The 15,776-nt window shown below is 35.8% G+C and overlaps 1 protein-coding gene across 4 annotated transcripts in view; it reads left to right on the top strand.

Moving 5' to 3' along the window:
* The window catches only part of LOC107890460 (KH domain-containing protein HEN4), a 30,514-nt gene extending 16,375 nt beyond the window's left edge, over positions 1-14,139 (top strand). For 2 of the 4 annotated variants that reach the window (XR_005918377.1, XR_005918376.1), the window contains 2 exons: positions 13,068-13,152; positions 13,833-14,042. The gene's annotated coding sequence lies outside the window, so the exon portion shown is untranslated. Of the gene's footprint in view, positions 1-13,067; positions 13,153-13,832 lie in introns of all 4 variants that reach the window. The other 2 variants (XM_041101586.1, XM_041101587.1) reach the window with 2 other exon arrangements.
* The last annotated feature ends 1,637 nt before the right edge of the window (positions 14,140-15,776 follow it).

The following is a 15,776-nucleotide window of genomic DNA, read 5'->3' as shown; positions in this document are numbered from 1 at the left end:
TTTGACAACCAAAGCGTTCTATTCGATGGGCCTTAAGGATACAACTCAAACCGAAAAGTCTAATTTGTCTTTGCAAATCAACTCATTATGGTTAAAGGGTCCATTGCTCTTTCTGTAGTCCTTGGTGACAGTGAGCACACCATTATTGAAATGGTGGGATTTTTAGTAGTTGACCATTCGGTAGCCTAAAATGTCATATTTGGAAGGACAATCATTAGGATGACTAAAATGATGGTGGATACTTTTTGCATAACAACCAAGTTTTTTACCTTCACAGGTGAGTTATATATAAAAGTTGATAGGAGACATTCCAAGAGTGTCACATTTTCTCCCTACAACTCACAGGGAAAGATCAACCCTCCTTATCTCTCTCTGGCTTATTGCATTTCACATCTTCATCTTTTAATAGGGGTCAATATCATTAGAATGTCGATAATTGATTTGGAAAGCTTTGGAGCTAGACCAAATACCCAACTTTCTAATAGACAACTAGCAGAAACAATGTAATCCATCTGCCTGTATCGGAAGGACCCTGAGAAGGTTACCTAAACTGTTTCCACCCTTCCCGCATGAAGAGAAAGAATCATTAAGTTCCTTTTTCATGGAATGTCAAGATGTATTCTCTTGGTCTGCGAAAAATAAACCAACAATCCACTTGTATGTCACTTGACATTCCCAATGGGTGGATCCTGGTATATAACCGGTAAAAAAAAAGAAGAGAAAATTTTCCGATGAGAAGGTTACGACTACATGAAAAGAAGTAAAGAAACTGCAAGCTACGGGTTCCATTTGAGAGGTTACATACCCTTATTGGGTTTCCAATATGGTAATGGTACCCAAATGCGAAAACAGATGGCAAATGCGTGTAGACTACACCAACTTGAATAAGACTTGCACAAAGGAAAACTTCTTGCTCTCTTTCATAGATCGATTGGTGGATTTTTTTATAGGCCACCAATATATGAGCCTCATGGATACCTTTCCAAGCTACAATTAGATATGTGATTCTAAACCTTTCCGAACATCCAACATACAAATTGAGCATCTACAACAGTATTTCACCAAGATACATGCATACCATTCATCATACCACTTAAGCTAATATCAAGCATTGTTCAATCATCATTCTAAAGCAATCAAACCATCATAAATCAAATATAGAAGTCCTTAAACAGTATATAAAAGTCCATTTACAAACCAAATAAAATGAAGTCTAATCCCTTCAATATATATAGTCCCACATTACCTTTATTTTTGGTAGTTGAAGAAAAAACACTTCACATACACAAATTAATAGCCTTAGATGGATCACTTGCTTGCTCACTCCTCCTCCTCACTCAATCCATTTCTCTGCTAAATAATAATTTGAGAGTGTGATCTTAACCAAGCTTAGTGACTGCTCAAAGATGCCACAGTAAAACACAATATCAAAGGCTAATAGAAACTATACTAAGAACAAGTACACTTATAATCATGAATCATTAAATCATATTGATATATTGGTATCTAGTGATTATGAAATATGTATGGAAATACAACATATCGAATACACGGATCTCTATCACACCAATGACTCAAAGAGTCTAACATGTCTCAAATAAGTGTAGCAATAAGCTAACACTCTCCAACACACCAACATGTCCCAATGAATAGAGCTTAGCTCAACATTCCCTTATCCTTCCAACATGTCCCAATATTAAAACACATATATGAGTAATAAATTCCTATGGCTTGTCAAATATATCCAATGATTTCAAGATATCACAAGGCCATCATATCCATTTTACACATTTATTTATTGATTTATGCACCTTTCCACATATCATGTTGTCGCATGTGAAATGATATGCGATTTGTGCAAGTATACACGCCGAATCAAGTAATAAAGTGATAAGTGAGTATCGTTCCTATGAAGATCAGATTGAGGCACAAAAATGGTCAAGTTATTGTAATATATGGTTATTGATGCTATGGCAAAAACAACAATAAGTATGCAGTGACAATTAAAGGAGTAGTGATGTATACAATATGTGGAATTAATGAATACTTGGAAATTTTATGGCAAAACAAAAGTAGAAATGTAATGGAAATTATGAGAATTATTACGGGAATATTATGTAAATGAACAAAAAATAACTAATAATGATATGGCAAAGATACTATGGCAAAGAATAAAGAATATACGATGTTGATTTGAAAGGTCGGGATTACTAAGAATCTACCCTTATTGCCAATAATGCTCCGGCAAAATCATGCTTAGTTTACTGCTCAGAAGAGCTCTAAAATGGTCTATTTCTTTCGAGAGCAAAAACCTTAAGTTACCTTGCTCGTATCTGTGGGCTTTTAATATGGTACCCTCTACTATTTTTCTTCTATATGAACGTTGCTTTATGTCTAGAATCTACTGCAAGTATCAGTTGGGCACTTGATCATATCATTCAATATCAATCCAACTAATCATACCTTTTTAGAATTAGATTTAGTTTATGGGCATGCGGAACAATCATTTATGTCTAGGGATTGCACGCATACAACTTAGAAATAAAACAATTGAATAAAAGAGTAAATTGATTTAGATATATGATTCAACCATTAAAGAAAATAAAAGTTTCATAATGTAATCCTAACTCGATGAAATTTAGCTCATGGGTTGGAACATAAAATTTAAAACCAAAATAACATCCAACACCATTTTCATCATTCAATTCACGGAAGAAAAAAATTAAGAAATACTGAAGACTACGGGAAGATAGCATTCGTATGTCCAATTCACACTCTAACAGCATAATATCCTGCGATGGCTGAGAGGGACTACTTTCGTCTTCCTCTTTCAGTCTCTACTCAGCCACTACCATCAAATTTTGCCTAAGGATCTCTTCCTTTTTTATTCATTGTTTTAAGGTTTCCTTCTTTGGCTTTTTATAGCTTTTTTTAGGGCAAATCCAACAATCCATATTTATCTTCTCTTTTTAAATTCTTTTTTCAACAACCCAAGATTGTCTTCTCCTTTTTAAAATTCTTTTTCTAAGATAAAAACCAACAACCCAAGATTATCTGATCCTCTTTTTTAGCTAGATTTTGTTGGTACAAGTATAGTTGGGCTGGTATGCGTTGAGTGTTGACTCGGTTTTTCTGGAATTGCCACGACATTCATGCTGACGAAATATCCAACCTTTTGCCCTAACAAACCTTCACTCCTTTTTTTCTCGTTCCTCGATCTGCATCTGCCAAACCACCAAACACAGCCCTACCACAATCAATTAAAAGTATCTAATATTTAAACCCAGTCCAAGCACCTAATGAAATGATGAAAGTGCGAATGAAATGTCCTAAAATACAACTAAATGTACCAAAGTACAAGCAATTAGCTAGGTATAAAGTCATGAAATATAAATCTTTTCAAGAGTTATCACATGTTAATCATGATCACATAGCTATCACATTGCTCGTTGAGCCACAATCACTATAATCTCAGATATGTGCATAAAATCGGAAGATAACAAGTCATATTCTAACATAATCCTATCACATATCGTCATATGCACATCTCATTACACTTAAGCATTATTTACAAAATACCATAAGTTCAAGTAAGAACACTTACACTTGGAACTTAAGATAGGTGATTATGCTAACCTAAGGTCCTAATTAACACAAAGAATCGTGCTTACATCCAGCACACCAGATGACTCACCGATTTAGCTTTTTCTTGAATGTTGAAAGCTTAAACAAGATTTTCCTTGCCCTTTGTTTTGCTCAAAGAGGCTCCAATTGGATCTGGCACTTTGCGTACACATCAAACACATAACAAAATCATCATTTACAGCTTTAAACAGAACAAACAACCTCAAACACATAGTCATATGCTCTCCCCTCTTAATTCCAAAAACTTAACTACTTAACTAAAAATAAGTGATTTCCTTGTTCAATTTATCGTTTCTAATCACTAAACATGATTTTAAACATCTAATTTATCATATTAGAGCAAAGCCATCAAAAACACCTAATTACTCAGATCTAACTTTTCCTGAAAATTAATCAATTATGAATACTGAAAGAGCTAAAACTAGTAATTCTTAAAAATCCTTTAACGATCTATAAAATTGAGTTTACAAACCTTATAATTAGTCCAAAACAAGTTAAAAATAGTTTAAAACTCGTGATTTAACTTAGAATTTCATATTTCACCATTTTTAAGCTAAAATTCAATTCAAAACTTTAGATCTATGTAATTTTCACCGCAGTTGATTAAATCTTGAATTGTAAAAACAACAAGCTTAGTTTGATCATTAGAAATTAGAATATTAACTCAATTTGAAAAGAATTCCGAGTTGAAGATCTAATTCGATAAAAAACTTTTGAAGAGAAATGAAGAAATTGATGATAGAAACAAAGATTTTCTTTAAAATTGAAGGATGATTTGGTGTTTAGAAGGTAGGAAAATCATTAGGGTTTTGCTAATTTGAGAGAAAAAGATTTGATTTGGATTTGAAAGAAATTTCAAATGAATTGATGAAAAGAAAGGGAAGGGGCGTGCGTTGTTTAAATAGGCAATGGGAGGAAAAAAAATTTTAAATTTAGGGAAATTTTCCTTTGAAAAACTTTCAATTTTTATCCTTTTCCAAATCAATCCTTATTTGAATTAAAATAACCATTTTCTTAATTAATTTCAAATCCGGTTTCATTTTTAAAATCCCTTTTAAAATAATTAATAATCAAACACTTAAGCCTAGTTTCTCAATCTAAATTTTTAAACCCAATTATTTTTATAATATTTTATTTAGTTATAATAATCATTTTTATCCTAATTTTAGTATTCAGATCAAATATCTGGTTCACTAACCCGATTCTACTAACCTGATTTTTGGGATGTGACATATTGACAACTGGTGAGTAAGCTATTTCAAAACCAAATGGGGAGATGTATGGAACTGTATGTAGGTGAGATGCTTGTCAAAAGTGCCACCATAGAATAGCCTGTCAACGACCTCTAGAAGGTATTCACGGTATTAAGCAAATACAACATGGAGCCCAATCTGAGTAAGTTCACTTTTGGGGTAAATTTTGGAAATTCTTGGGTTTCATGATATCCAGTAGGAGGATCAAAGCAAATCTGAAAGAAGTCAAGGCCATTTTGGAAATGACCTCTCCGCAAAAACCCAAGGAACTTCAATTGTTAACCAGACGAATTGTATCCATCAACAAGTTTGTTTGAAGATCATTAATAGATGCCTACCATTCTTCAAAGCATTATAAAGTCCCTTCTAGTGGATAGGAAAATGTTAACAATCTTTTGAGCGGTTAAAGTAGTACCTGAATACCTTTCCGCTTCTAGCATCTCCCTTGGTGACTTATTATATGTGTATATTATTTCTTCTGAAGAAATAGTAGTAGCGATATTGGTCAAGGAAATTAGTGGACAGTAACCTCCAATTTATTATGTTAGCAGGGTTTTGCAAGACGAAGAGCTAAACTACTCCCCGGTAGAAAAGACTGTTTTTACCGTGGTAATGGTTGCAAGAAAACTTTGTTACTATTTTCAAGATCATCCAATTGTGGCCTTATCCGACCAAGTACTTAAGGACATCCTGGGCAAGGTCGATACTTTTGAAAGGATAATCAAATGAAGTTTCGAGCTAAGTGAATTTAGGCTAGAAAATCTATCGCGGAAGGCAGACAAGGCCCAAGCTCTAGTTGATATCATAGTCAAGTACTCACTTTCTTGACCATTTGAAGCTTTTAATAAAAACCTCGCTTGAGGTCCTTCAAGTACCTAGAATAAGGTCCTTTCACAAACCCTCATCCATCGTAGGAAAAACCTTAAATTCTTTATGTGGACGATTTTTCAAGAAAAAAAGGTTTTGGAGCTGGAGTTCTGTTAGTAGGACTTGAAGGAGAAAAGTGGGAGTACATTTTATCCTTCTTTTTTTTCTACCTTTAACAATGTTGTTGAATATGAAGCCTTCGTGGTAGGACTAGAATTGGCTCGTAAATTGAGCATTCGAAGTCTCTATGTCTACACAAATTCTCAACTGGTGGCAAAACAAGTTGAAGGAGAGTAGTAATTGAAGAACCAACATTGGTCAACTACTTAACCATGGGTCTAGTTAATGGGTTTTAAAATTTTAAGTTAACAAGGTCTTAGTTTTTGGATATGGTGCCTTAAATGTAGTATTTTCATCTAACTACACTTGTAATTTTTTTAACAGATTGGTTAATAAAATTATTCAGGATTTTTTGCACGCAAAGTAAAATGGAAGCAAATGTTGCTAACTAGTTGGCTCATGTTTAACCAATGTTAAGCGATATTACATGGTCGGATTGTAATTCAAAAAGATAAATTATATTAGTAGACGAATCTAAACATGTCCTTAGTCTAATAAAAATGAGTAAACCAATTGAAAGACTAATATACTGTCTATCAAGTCCAATTGGGGAGATGTTTTGTCCTGGGCATCGGAGTGGATGACTCTCAGAAGATAGAGACATAGATGTGACTGACTGGATTGACTGGACTGACAGCAAATTAGACTGGCCCCAAGAAGAATAAATCCTAAATCTGTTTATGGATTTATTCGCTTGTGGCATTCATAGTGTGGCATACCTAAATCTATAGTGGATGATGGACTATATATGCGTGACTCGTACACTTTGATGTAAGTAAAAGCATGAGTTTGAATAGATATGGAACCAAAAGCTAGTGCATTAGGTGTACGACTTCTACAATATGTAACATCATTCAAAATAATGGAAATTCATAGCCTAAGACGTGGGTAAATGATATCCTCTTATTGGCATTACATGGTTGATGAAAAGTAAACGTGGTCACAAGTCGATCGTCTTTGTGATGAATGACTTTATTACTATTTAATAGTAATTGACTTTTCATAGAGAAAGATGTAATTATTATCATGCGATAGAATAGGATCATATTGGGAGAGTGGATATCACCCCAAAGAGATTAAGAATATCCCATGAGCAACCTGGGTAGAGTCCCAAAAGAAGAGTGGGATTGACCACTCATATGGCTAATTGTAGTAGTAGGAAAAGGATTTTTTTCCCATTTGTAAGTAGAAGGACTTGTCTATTTGATATGAAAACCAAACCTCCTACCAAACTTCAATTCCACGAGAATATATTTGCTATAATCAACCTGTATTGTTACCTCCCCATTATAAAACAAATTTTTTGTCTTAAGAAGTGCCTTATGGGGTAGGAATACTAACAACCTAGAGGAACTTTCATCATTCAATTCCTGCACATAATACATGTATGGAAACAACAAATCAAAAGAGTGTACACCTTTCTTGTGGCTCATGATGAAGTACCTAAAAAATAACCACCAAGAAACTCTTGTCAACTACCCAAGTGCTATACTGAAATCATAAAGAACATCTCGAATAAACTCTAGAAGAGGAAGAGAAAAACCTTCATTGAGCATAAACAACAACAGGTAGAACTTAGGACTCCTTCTGGTTGTGTAACACCCTAAACTCGGCCTAGATGTTATGGCTGAATCTGGCGATGTCACATGGAAAGGGATTTCAAGCGATCCCGAATCAATCTAACCTTATCCTTTGTCTCAGAGACCAACTCAGGACTAAGAACACGTTGCTCACCCAACTCAGTCCAGCATAAAGGAGTGCGGCACTTACGACCATACAGTGCCTCGTAAGGTGCCATCTGGATGGTAGACTGGAAGCTATTATTGTAGGCAAACTCCGCTAACGGCAAGTACTCCTCCCAACTGCCTCCGAAATCAATAACACAGCTCCTCAACATGTCCTCCAGTATCTGAATCACCCTCTCTGACTGACCATCTGTTTGAGGACAGAAAGCAGTATTGAAATCTAATCTTGAACCCAGAGCTTCATGAAGCTTCTTCCAGAATCGAGACGTGAAACGAGGATCCCAATCAGAAATGATCGAGACAGATACCCCATGCAGTCTCACTATTTTTGATATGTAGAGCTTAACTAATTTTAAAAGAGAAAAGTCTGTTCTTACCGGGATGAAGTAAGCAGACTTGGTCAATCGACCCACGCTGACCCAGACAGAATCCTTCTTAGTGGGTGTTAAAGGCAACCCCCTAACGAAGTCCATCGTTACTCGCTTCTATTTCCATAACGGCATCTTAAACGGCTGTAGCTAACCCGAAGGTAATTGATGTTCAGCCTTAACCTACTGACAAGTCAAACAGTGAGCAACAAAGTTGGTAACCTCACACTTTAACCCTGGCCACCAATACAATTCTCGAAAATCTCGGTACATCTTGTTCCCGTCGGGATGTATAGTATAAGGACTACCATGCGCCTTTCTGAGAATCGATTGCCTCAAATCCACATCATGCGATACACAAATCTGACCGTGGAAACAAAGTACCCCTTCACTGTTCGGTCTAAAATCTGTTGTACTACCACCCTCAATCTATCAGAATCGAAGACCCAATGACTCATCTTTCAACTGCTTACCCTTAATTTGCTCAATTCATGACGGCTTAACCTGAAGTTCAGCTGATAAACTACCATCATCAAATAAACTTAGGCGAGCAAATATCGCCTTCAAATCAGTCATAGCCCTACGGCTCAGTGCATCAACTACCACATTGGCCTTACCAGTGTGGTACTTAATGGTGCAGTTATAGTCTTTAAGCAGCTCAATCCATCTCCACTACCTAAGATTAAATTCTTTCTGAATGAGGAGATACTTGAAGCTCTTATGATCAGTATAGATGATACACTTCTCACCATACAAATAATGCCTCTAGATTTTTAGTGTGAATACCACAGTGGCCAACTCCAAGTTATACGTCAGATAATTTGCCTCATGGGTCTTAAGCTGACGGGACGCATAGGCTACCACCTTACCATCTTGCATCAACACACATCCCAAACCGACATGTAATGCATCACTATAAATAGTAAACTCCTTTCTAGGCTCCGGCTGTATCAGAATAGAGGCCTCAGTTAGTACAGTCATGAGCTTTCCAAGCTCTCTTGCTGCGCATCAGTCCAATTAAACGGTACACCCTTACGTAACAGCTTAGTCAAGGGTGCTGCAATCAATAAAAAAACCCTCTACAAATCGTCAATAATATCCACCCAGTCCCAGAAAATTATAGATCTCAGGCACATTCTTAGGCTGCTTCCACTCCAAACAGCCTCAATCTTTCGAGGATCAACTTGAATCCCCTCAATCGAAACACATGACCAAGAAATGTCTCTTCATGCAGCCAGAACTCACACATACTAAACTTAACATAGAGCTATCTTTCCCTCAAAGTCTGAAGAACGACTCGAATGTGCTCATCATGCTCATCCTCAGTCCTCGAGCAAACCAGTATATTGTTGATGAATACCACCACAAACTAATCTAAATAAGGCTGGAACACTCGATTCATTAAATTCATGAAAGCTGGCGGTGCATTAGTCAGTTCGAATGACATCACTAGGAACTCATAGAGACCATAACGAGTCCTAAACGTCGTCTTATGAACATCAGCCTCCTTAACCCTTAATTGATGATATCCAGATCGAAGGTCAATCTTGGAGAAAATCGAAGCTCCTCAAAACTGGTCAAACAAATCATCTATCATCGGTAGGGGGTACTTGTTCTTAATGGTCATCTTGTTCAGTTACCGGTAGTCGATGCACATCTGCATGGATCCATCATTCTTCTTTACAAACAGTATCGGTGCTCTCCATGGAGACATACTAGGGCGGATGAACCCACAATCCAATAACTCCTAAATTTGAGCCTTAAGCTCCGTAAACTTCTTCGGTGCCATTCAGTAGGGGGCGATAGACACCGGAGTTATACCAGGAAGGATTTCTATCCCAAACTCCACTTCACAATTCGGAGGTAAACCCGGTAGCTCCTCAGGAAAGACGTCCGAAACATCCTTTACTGTTATGATATCCTTAACTGTAGAGTCTCCAGAATTCGAAACACTTACATAGGCCAAGAATGCCTCACATCCCTTACGAACCAACTTCTCTGCCACCAGTGCAGAGATCACATTAGATAAGTAGTTCCAACGTTCTCCAATCATGACTACCTCCATATCATCCTCGGTGATTTTCACCTTTTCGACCAGAGCAGAAAGATCTCACTCCTTCTGCAAGGCTATTAGAACTCTCAAATTATCTCTGAGGCCATCCCCAAATAGGACACATCGCTCATACTCATGTGTCACCATACCTCACGCATAGCGGCTCAGTCTCAGAAACTCGGCCATTGATCGATCCCTCTGTGTAAGATTCAGAAACTCCCTACTATGTGCATCTACATAACTAGCTCCGATATATTTCTCTTGGAAGGCGGTCTTAAAGAACTCCCAAGTCAGACGTTCGAGTTAAGTGCCCTCGTTAACGATCAGCCACCACTGATAAGCCTCGTCCTGCAGCAGCGATACTGCATCCTTTAATTTCTACTTAGGGGTGCAATCTAGATCGTCCATGATTCTCTCCATGGCCTAAATTCAGTACTCGGCCACATTAGGGGCGACCCCAATGACACCACTGAAGAGCTTAGCTCCATTGGGCCGGAGTCATTCCGTAATCGACCCTCAACCCTCAAATCTAGTATTGGGCCCAGCGACCCTCTCCAAAATCCTTTGCATAGCCTAGGACAAAGCATCGTCCCCAGCCATGCGATCTTGGGACCCAATCTCAGTAGTGGGCGACATTAGTGTCTCACTCATATCCAAATTTTACAGGCTGGCCAATGACGAGGACTCAGTTCGAGCCCTTCTACGGCCTTTACCTTGGCCTCTAGTAACCCCGTCCGTGAATACCTCGTGTGCTCATATCTAATCAGATTTATCTCGTATTATAAGTTTTATGAATTAGTTACAGTTCCAGTGTTTATTAACAAATGTTTTATGTAAAACAGTATCGGTTATTCGGAGTTCGTTTTCGTAAATCGCAGTCTCACTACAGTTTCCAATTTTTTTACAATTTTTAGTATACACTAACTAAAGTGTTTTCAGTACAGTTTACTACCTATAGTAGTTTCAGAATATACTATCCATAATAATTTCAGTTTAAAACAAATCACAGTTCAGAATACTTATAGGATCAGCCCCAGAGACTCGGTGTACCACTTACTCAGTAAAAACATTTCAAATCATTTGAAAATTAATTAATTTTTCGAAAGCCCAATTTTTATAAAACACATAATCCATAGCTCAATTTTGTAACCTGGCTCTGATACCACTAAATGTAACACCCCCAACCCGGCCTAGACGTTATGGCCGAATCTGGCGATGTCACATGGAAAGGGATTTGAAGACAAGATTGTCGAGTTTAAAAACTGTTACAGTAAGTTAGCTTTAATTTAATTCGAAACAAAACTAGTTGATTTGCTTTAAAACTTGTCTCTTAGCGGAAGCTTTTGTAACCAATTAATTTAGGAAAAATCATTTCTATTTACGAAAAACCTTAGTTTTTAGAAAAAAATCGAGTTTTGTGAAGTTGTAGTTAAAAAAAATCATAAAAACAGTATAAAGTACTAAATTTAAAGACAACCAGTCCATAGTCTAGAAGAAACATCAAAACCCCAAATAAGTAATAAATTTTAAGCATTAACAGAAAATAGTTTAAAATTTACGTGTGGCAACCATCGAGTCCTCCGCTGCATCGACTCATCCAGTCTGAGGATTACCTGTATAGATTAAACAGAGAATGAGTGAGTTTTCGTAAACTCAATATGTAATCCCCACAGAAAACATGCATACAGATAATCAACGGAATTCAATTAGATACAATCTAGGGCCAGTGCCCATCACAAAATCAGTTTGGGCCTTAGCCCATTCAGATATAGTCTCAGAAATACATTAGGGCCTTGGCCCATATCAGATACAGAATGTAGATATAGTAAATCAGAATCCTACCCACCAGCCTTTACACACCATCTCCGTTCAACCCTACACACTATGTGGGGATTAAATCAACCCATCTATCCCTATACACCATGATGTACCGAAATACGACACATAATCAGAAGGTTGCAGCTGCGCTGCCAGATAACAAGCTTAATAGCCTTTCAGATACTTCCTCTAAATATCATCAACCCACCCCGATGCAATGCAACATACAAAATATGTTATGCCATTATGCAATTAATAGTACATACTGTGATAGCCCGAAATAGGGCCTAATCAGAATAGTGGTTTTGTAACCACAAATCCGAAGTGAAATAGTTTGATTTTATAAAGTTTTATTAATTTCCGATTGATTGAAATATTTTGTGAAAATATGGATAGAAAATTTTAATGATTTAGTGCCTAATTGAATTTTTAGGACTAAATTGAGAAAAATGCAAAGTGTGTCTAATTAGTGATTAAATGACTTAATTGAATTATTGCATGAAACTGGAAGTGTTAATGTGGAAATTAAACCATAAATTAGTGATATGGACACAAAAGGGTAATTCTAGAAAAATATCTAAGTAATGGGTCAAGGACATTTTTGTCCAAATTGAGAAAAAGACAAAATAAAGTGAAAATAAGTGTCCATCTTCTTCAAAATCAGACGTTTGCTGCCAAAAAAATTCATGTCACCATAGCTAGGGTTCTTGATTTTTCTAAGCTCAATTGTAAGTGATTTCTTGCCCCGTTTTTAATTATTTTCGTATTTTTATGCTTATTGAAGCTTGAATTTCATGTTTCTACCATTTAATTTAAATGAAATTAAATTTTAAAATTGACCCATTCATGATATAATTGTAAATTGATTAGTGATGTTAGATAATGAATGTTTGAAGTGTTAATTACAAGTTTTACTAGATGAATTTCAATGAAAATGTTGAAAAAGAAATAAATTGTGAAAGATGGTAAAGTGTGCATGAAGTTGTGATTTTGTGAAATTGGGGGCTGTTATAAGCATGAAGTATGATTTAGTGAAGTTTGAAATTTAAGAATTTAGTGAATTTTATTTTTACGAGCTTTGGGACAAAAGTGGAATTTTTGAAAAGTTATGGGAAAAAATGTAAGTTCGTCAAAATATTGTGTATGAGTTGTATTTGAATGGAATATTGATAAAATGTATTAAACTGTGTTAATATAGATCAAGAAAGAAGAAATAGTGGAAGTGATAGGGGAAAAGAGAAGGTTATCGACTAATTTACAAAAATAGTCGTTTTGCATCCGAGGTAAGTTACGTGTAAGTAATAGTTATATTTTTATAAATTGTGAATTATATTTGATATGTGAATTAATATTGAATGTGGAAGGAAAATTGTTCATGAATTATTCTAGTGATAAAGTGTTGAAAATAAAGTGTTAAGTGTAAATTCCCGGTTGAACTTAGGAATAGAAGTGGATACAAGTGACATGTCACTAGAGATCAGTGTTACAGTGTTACAGTGAGTCCCGGGTGCTGGGTGATCTAGCATGTGTTGCAGACACCTGACAGCTTGTGTGAGCAGGCCCATGGACATTTCCAGTGTTATTGATCAGTGGTAGCTTCGGCTACATTTCAGTGGTAGCTTCGGCTACATATCAGTGTGACACTTATGTGCTAAATCTATATGTATCTGTGTATATTCCGAGTGTTCAACGAGATTAATAATGAGTTAAAGTGAATACGAAATGAAGTGTGTATGCAGGTACAATTGAAAGAATTGAGCATATGTGATAAATGTTAAGTGTGAAAATGTATATGCAAGTGAATTGGTAAGATTGTGCATGTGTAAGTGATTGAAATTGCTAAGAAATGTTTTGATTAGTTATATGTTAAAAGTGTTAATTATTAAATGAGTAATTATTGTTTACATGTAACTTACTAAGCTATTTGTAGCTTACACATTTTCTCCTTTCCTTTGTTTTATAGTGATTTAAGCTTGCTCGAATTGGGAATCGTCGGAGCTCGTATCACACTATCATAACCATCTCGGTATTATGTGTTTTTCAGAATGTTTAAAACTATGGCATGTATAGAGTCTTATATAACGTGAATGTGAAAAATCACCATAAATAGTATAAATGGAATTAGAGAGTGAATGATATATATAATTAAAGCTTATCAAGTCTATTTTTACATAAAAGAAACGGTGTAGGCAAATGAATTTTATATTTTGAGATAATTGAATTTTAGTGTGACAGGGTCAGAATGGTTTTTGAAGTCCCCTGTTCTGACTTTATAAAATCATTATAAATTGCACAAAAATAATTATAGGTCATAATTTATATGTCTAGATTCCTTAGTCAGTCTATTTTCAAAATAAATAAATGATAACCTTATATGTATTCTGTACAATGAGATAATTGATTTTAGTACCAAGAGGTCAGAACTGTCAAGTAGTGAAACAAGAGAGAATTTAATGAAAAAACTGTACTAATTGGCTAAACCAAAAATTCTAAAAATTTTATGGTAAGAAGCTATATGTGTCTAGTTTCAGGGAAAATTTACAGATTTAAATTTCTAGTTTTGTAACTCAAGATATAATTAAATTAGTGCCAGTCGCGCAGGTGGACAGTTTTGTTGTGAACAGTGAATTTAATTTTAAAAGCAAATTTTTATGCTTCGAATTGGCAAGTTAAGTTGGATAACATCTCGTACTCGATTCCGGCGATGGTTTTGGGTAAAGGGTGTTACACATACATTCAGATATCATAAGTCATGCTCGGTATAGAAATCAGACAGACAGATCACACATATAGGGGTCTAAGTAAAGCTTACCAACTCTACAGTAGGTCCACAATCGACTTGGGCGACCCGTGCAACCTTACAGAACTTTTCAAAAAAATAGGCTCACACGCCCATGTGGCCGACTCGACCCAAATTGGCCTTGGCCATCTGATCCATTTTTAATGTAACCCGTGCTAGTTAATTATTCATATACGTTTTCACTATTTACTTATATGTTCCTTCAAAGCTGTCTACTTGAGTCACTGTTGCTAAATTATTTATATCTTGAGCTACAGAATTTCGAACTAAGATCCACTTGATGTCTTTGAAACTAGACTCAAATACCTTTTTACCATAAAAATTTCAAAATTTTTGGTTCAGCCAATAAGTACAGTAAAATTTTCAAACTTACCCTTGTTCTGTTGTCTAACAGCTTCGTCCCTTCTTTGCTAAAAATTAATTTTATCTTAGTAAAAAATTTGGATGATGTTTTCATTTGTTTCTATTGAAAATAGACTCATTAATAATTTAAACATGTAAATTTTAACCCCTAATTATTTTTCTCCAATTTTTGATGATTTTCCAAAGTCAGAACAGGGGAGCCCAGATTTACAAGCGAATTGACAACCAAGAACGAATAGAAATGTAACACCCCGAACCCGAGACCGTCGCCGGAGTCGAACACGAGGTGTTAACAGACTTCAAACCACTTATTTGACATTTCCCAGACAAGCTGCCAATTTGCGTACTAGTCGCTTTAAAAATCATATCTTGAGTTCTGAAACTTGAAATCCAGTTCCGTAAATTTTCCATGGAACTAGACTCATATACCTATATGGTAGAATTTTGTAGAATTTTTGGTCGGGCCAATTAGTACAGTTTATTAGTTAAATTCTCCCTTATTACAGGGTGCGACTACACTGACCTTCATGCATTACGATTTGGATAACTCCCTGCACAGAGCTTCAATACTGATGCCGTTTGTTTCTATAGAAACTAGACTCAGAGAGGAATCTATACATATATGGCATGACTCCTAATTATCTCTGGTTAATTTATAATGAATTTCCAAAGTCGGAACAGGGAACCCAGAAACCGTTCTGGCCCTGTCTCACGAGAACCTGAATATCTCTTAACATACTGTCC

This window comes from Gossypium hirsutum, chromosome D09 (assembly GCF_007990345.1).
Source record: "Gossypium hirsutum isolate 1008001.06 chromosome D09, Gossypium_hirsutum_v2.1, whole genome shotgun sequence".
NCBI lineage: Eukaryota > Viridiplantae > Streptophyta > Magnoliopsida > Malvales > Malvaceae > Gossypium > Gossypium hirsutum.
The sequence above is the reverse complement of the archived record's forward strand: the minus strand, read 5'-3'. Positions and strand labels throughout refer to the sequence as shown.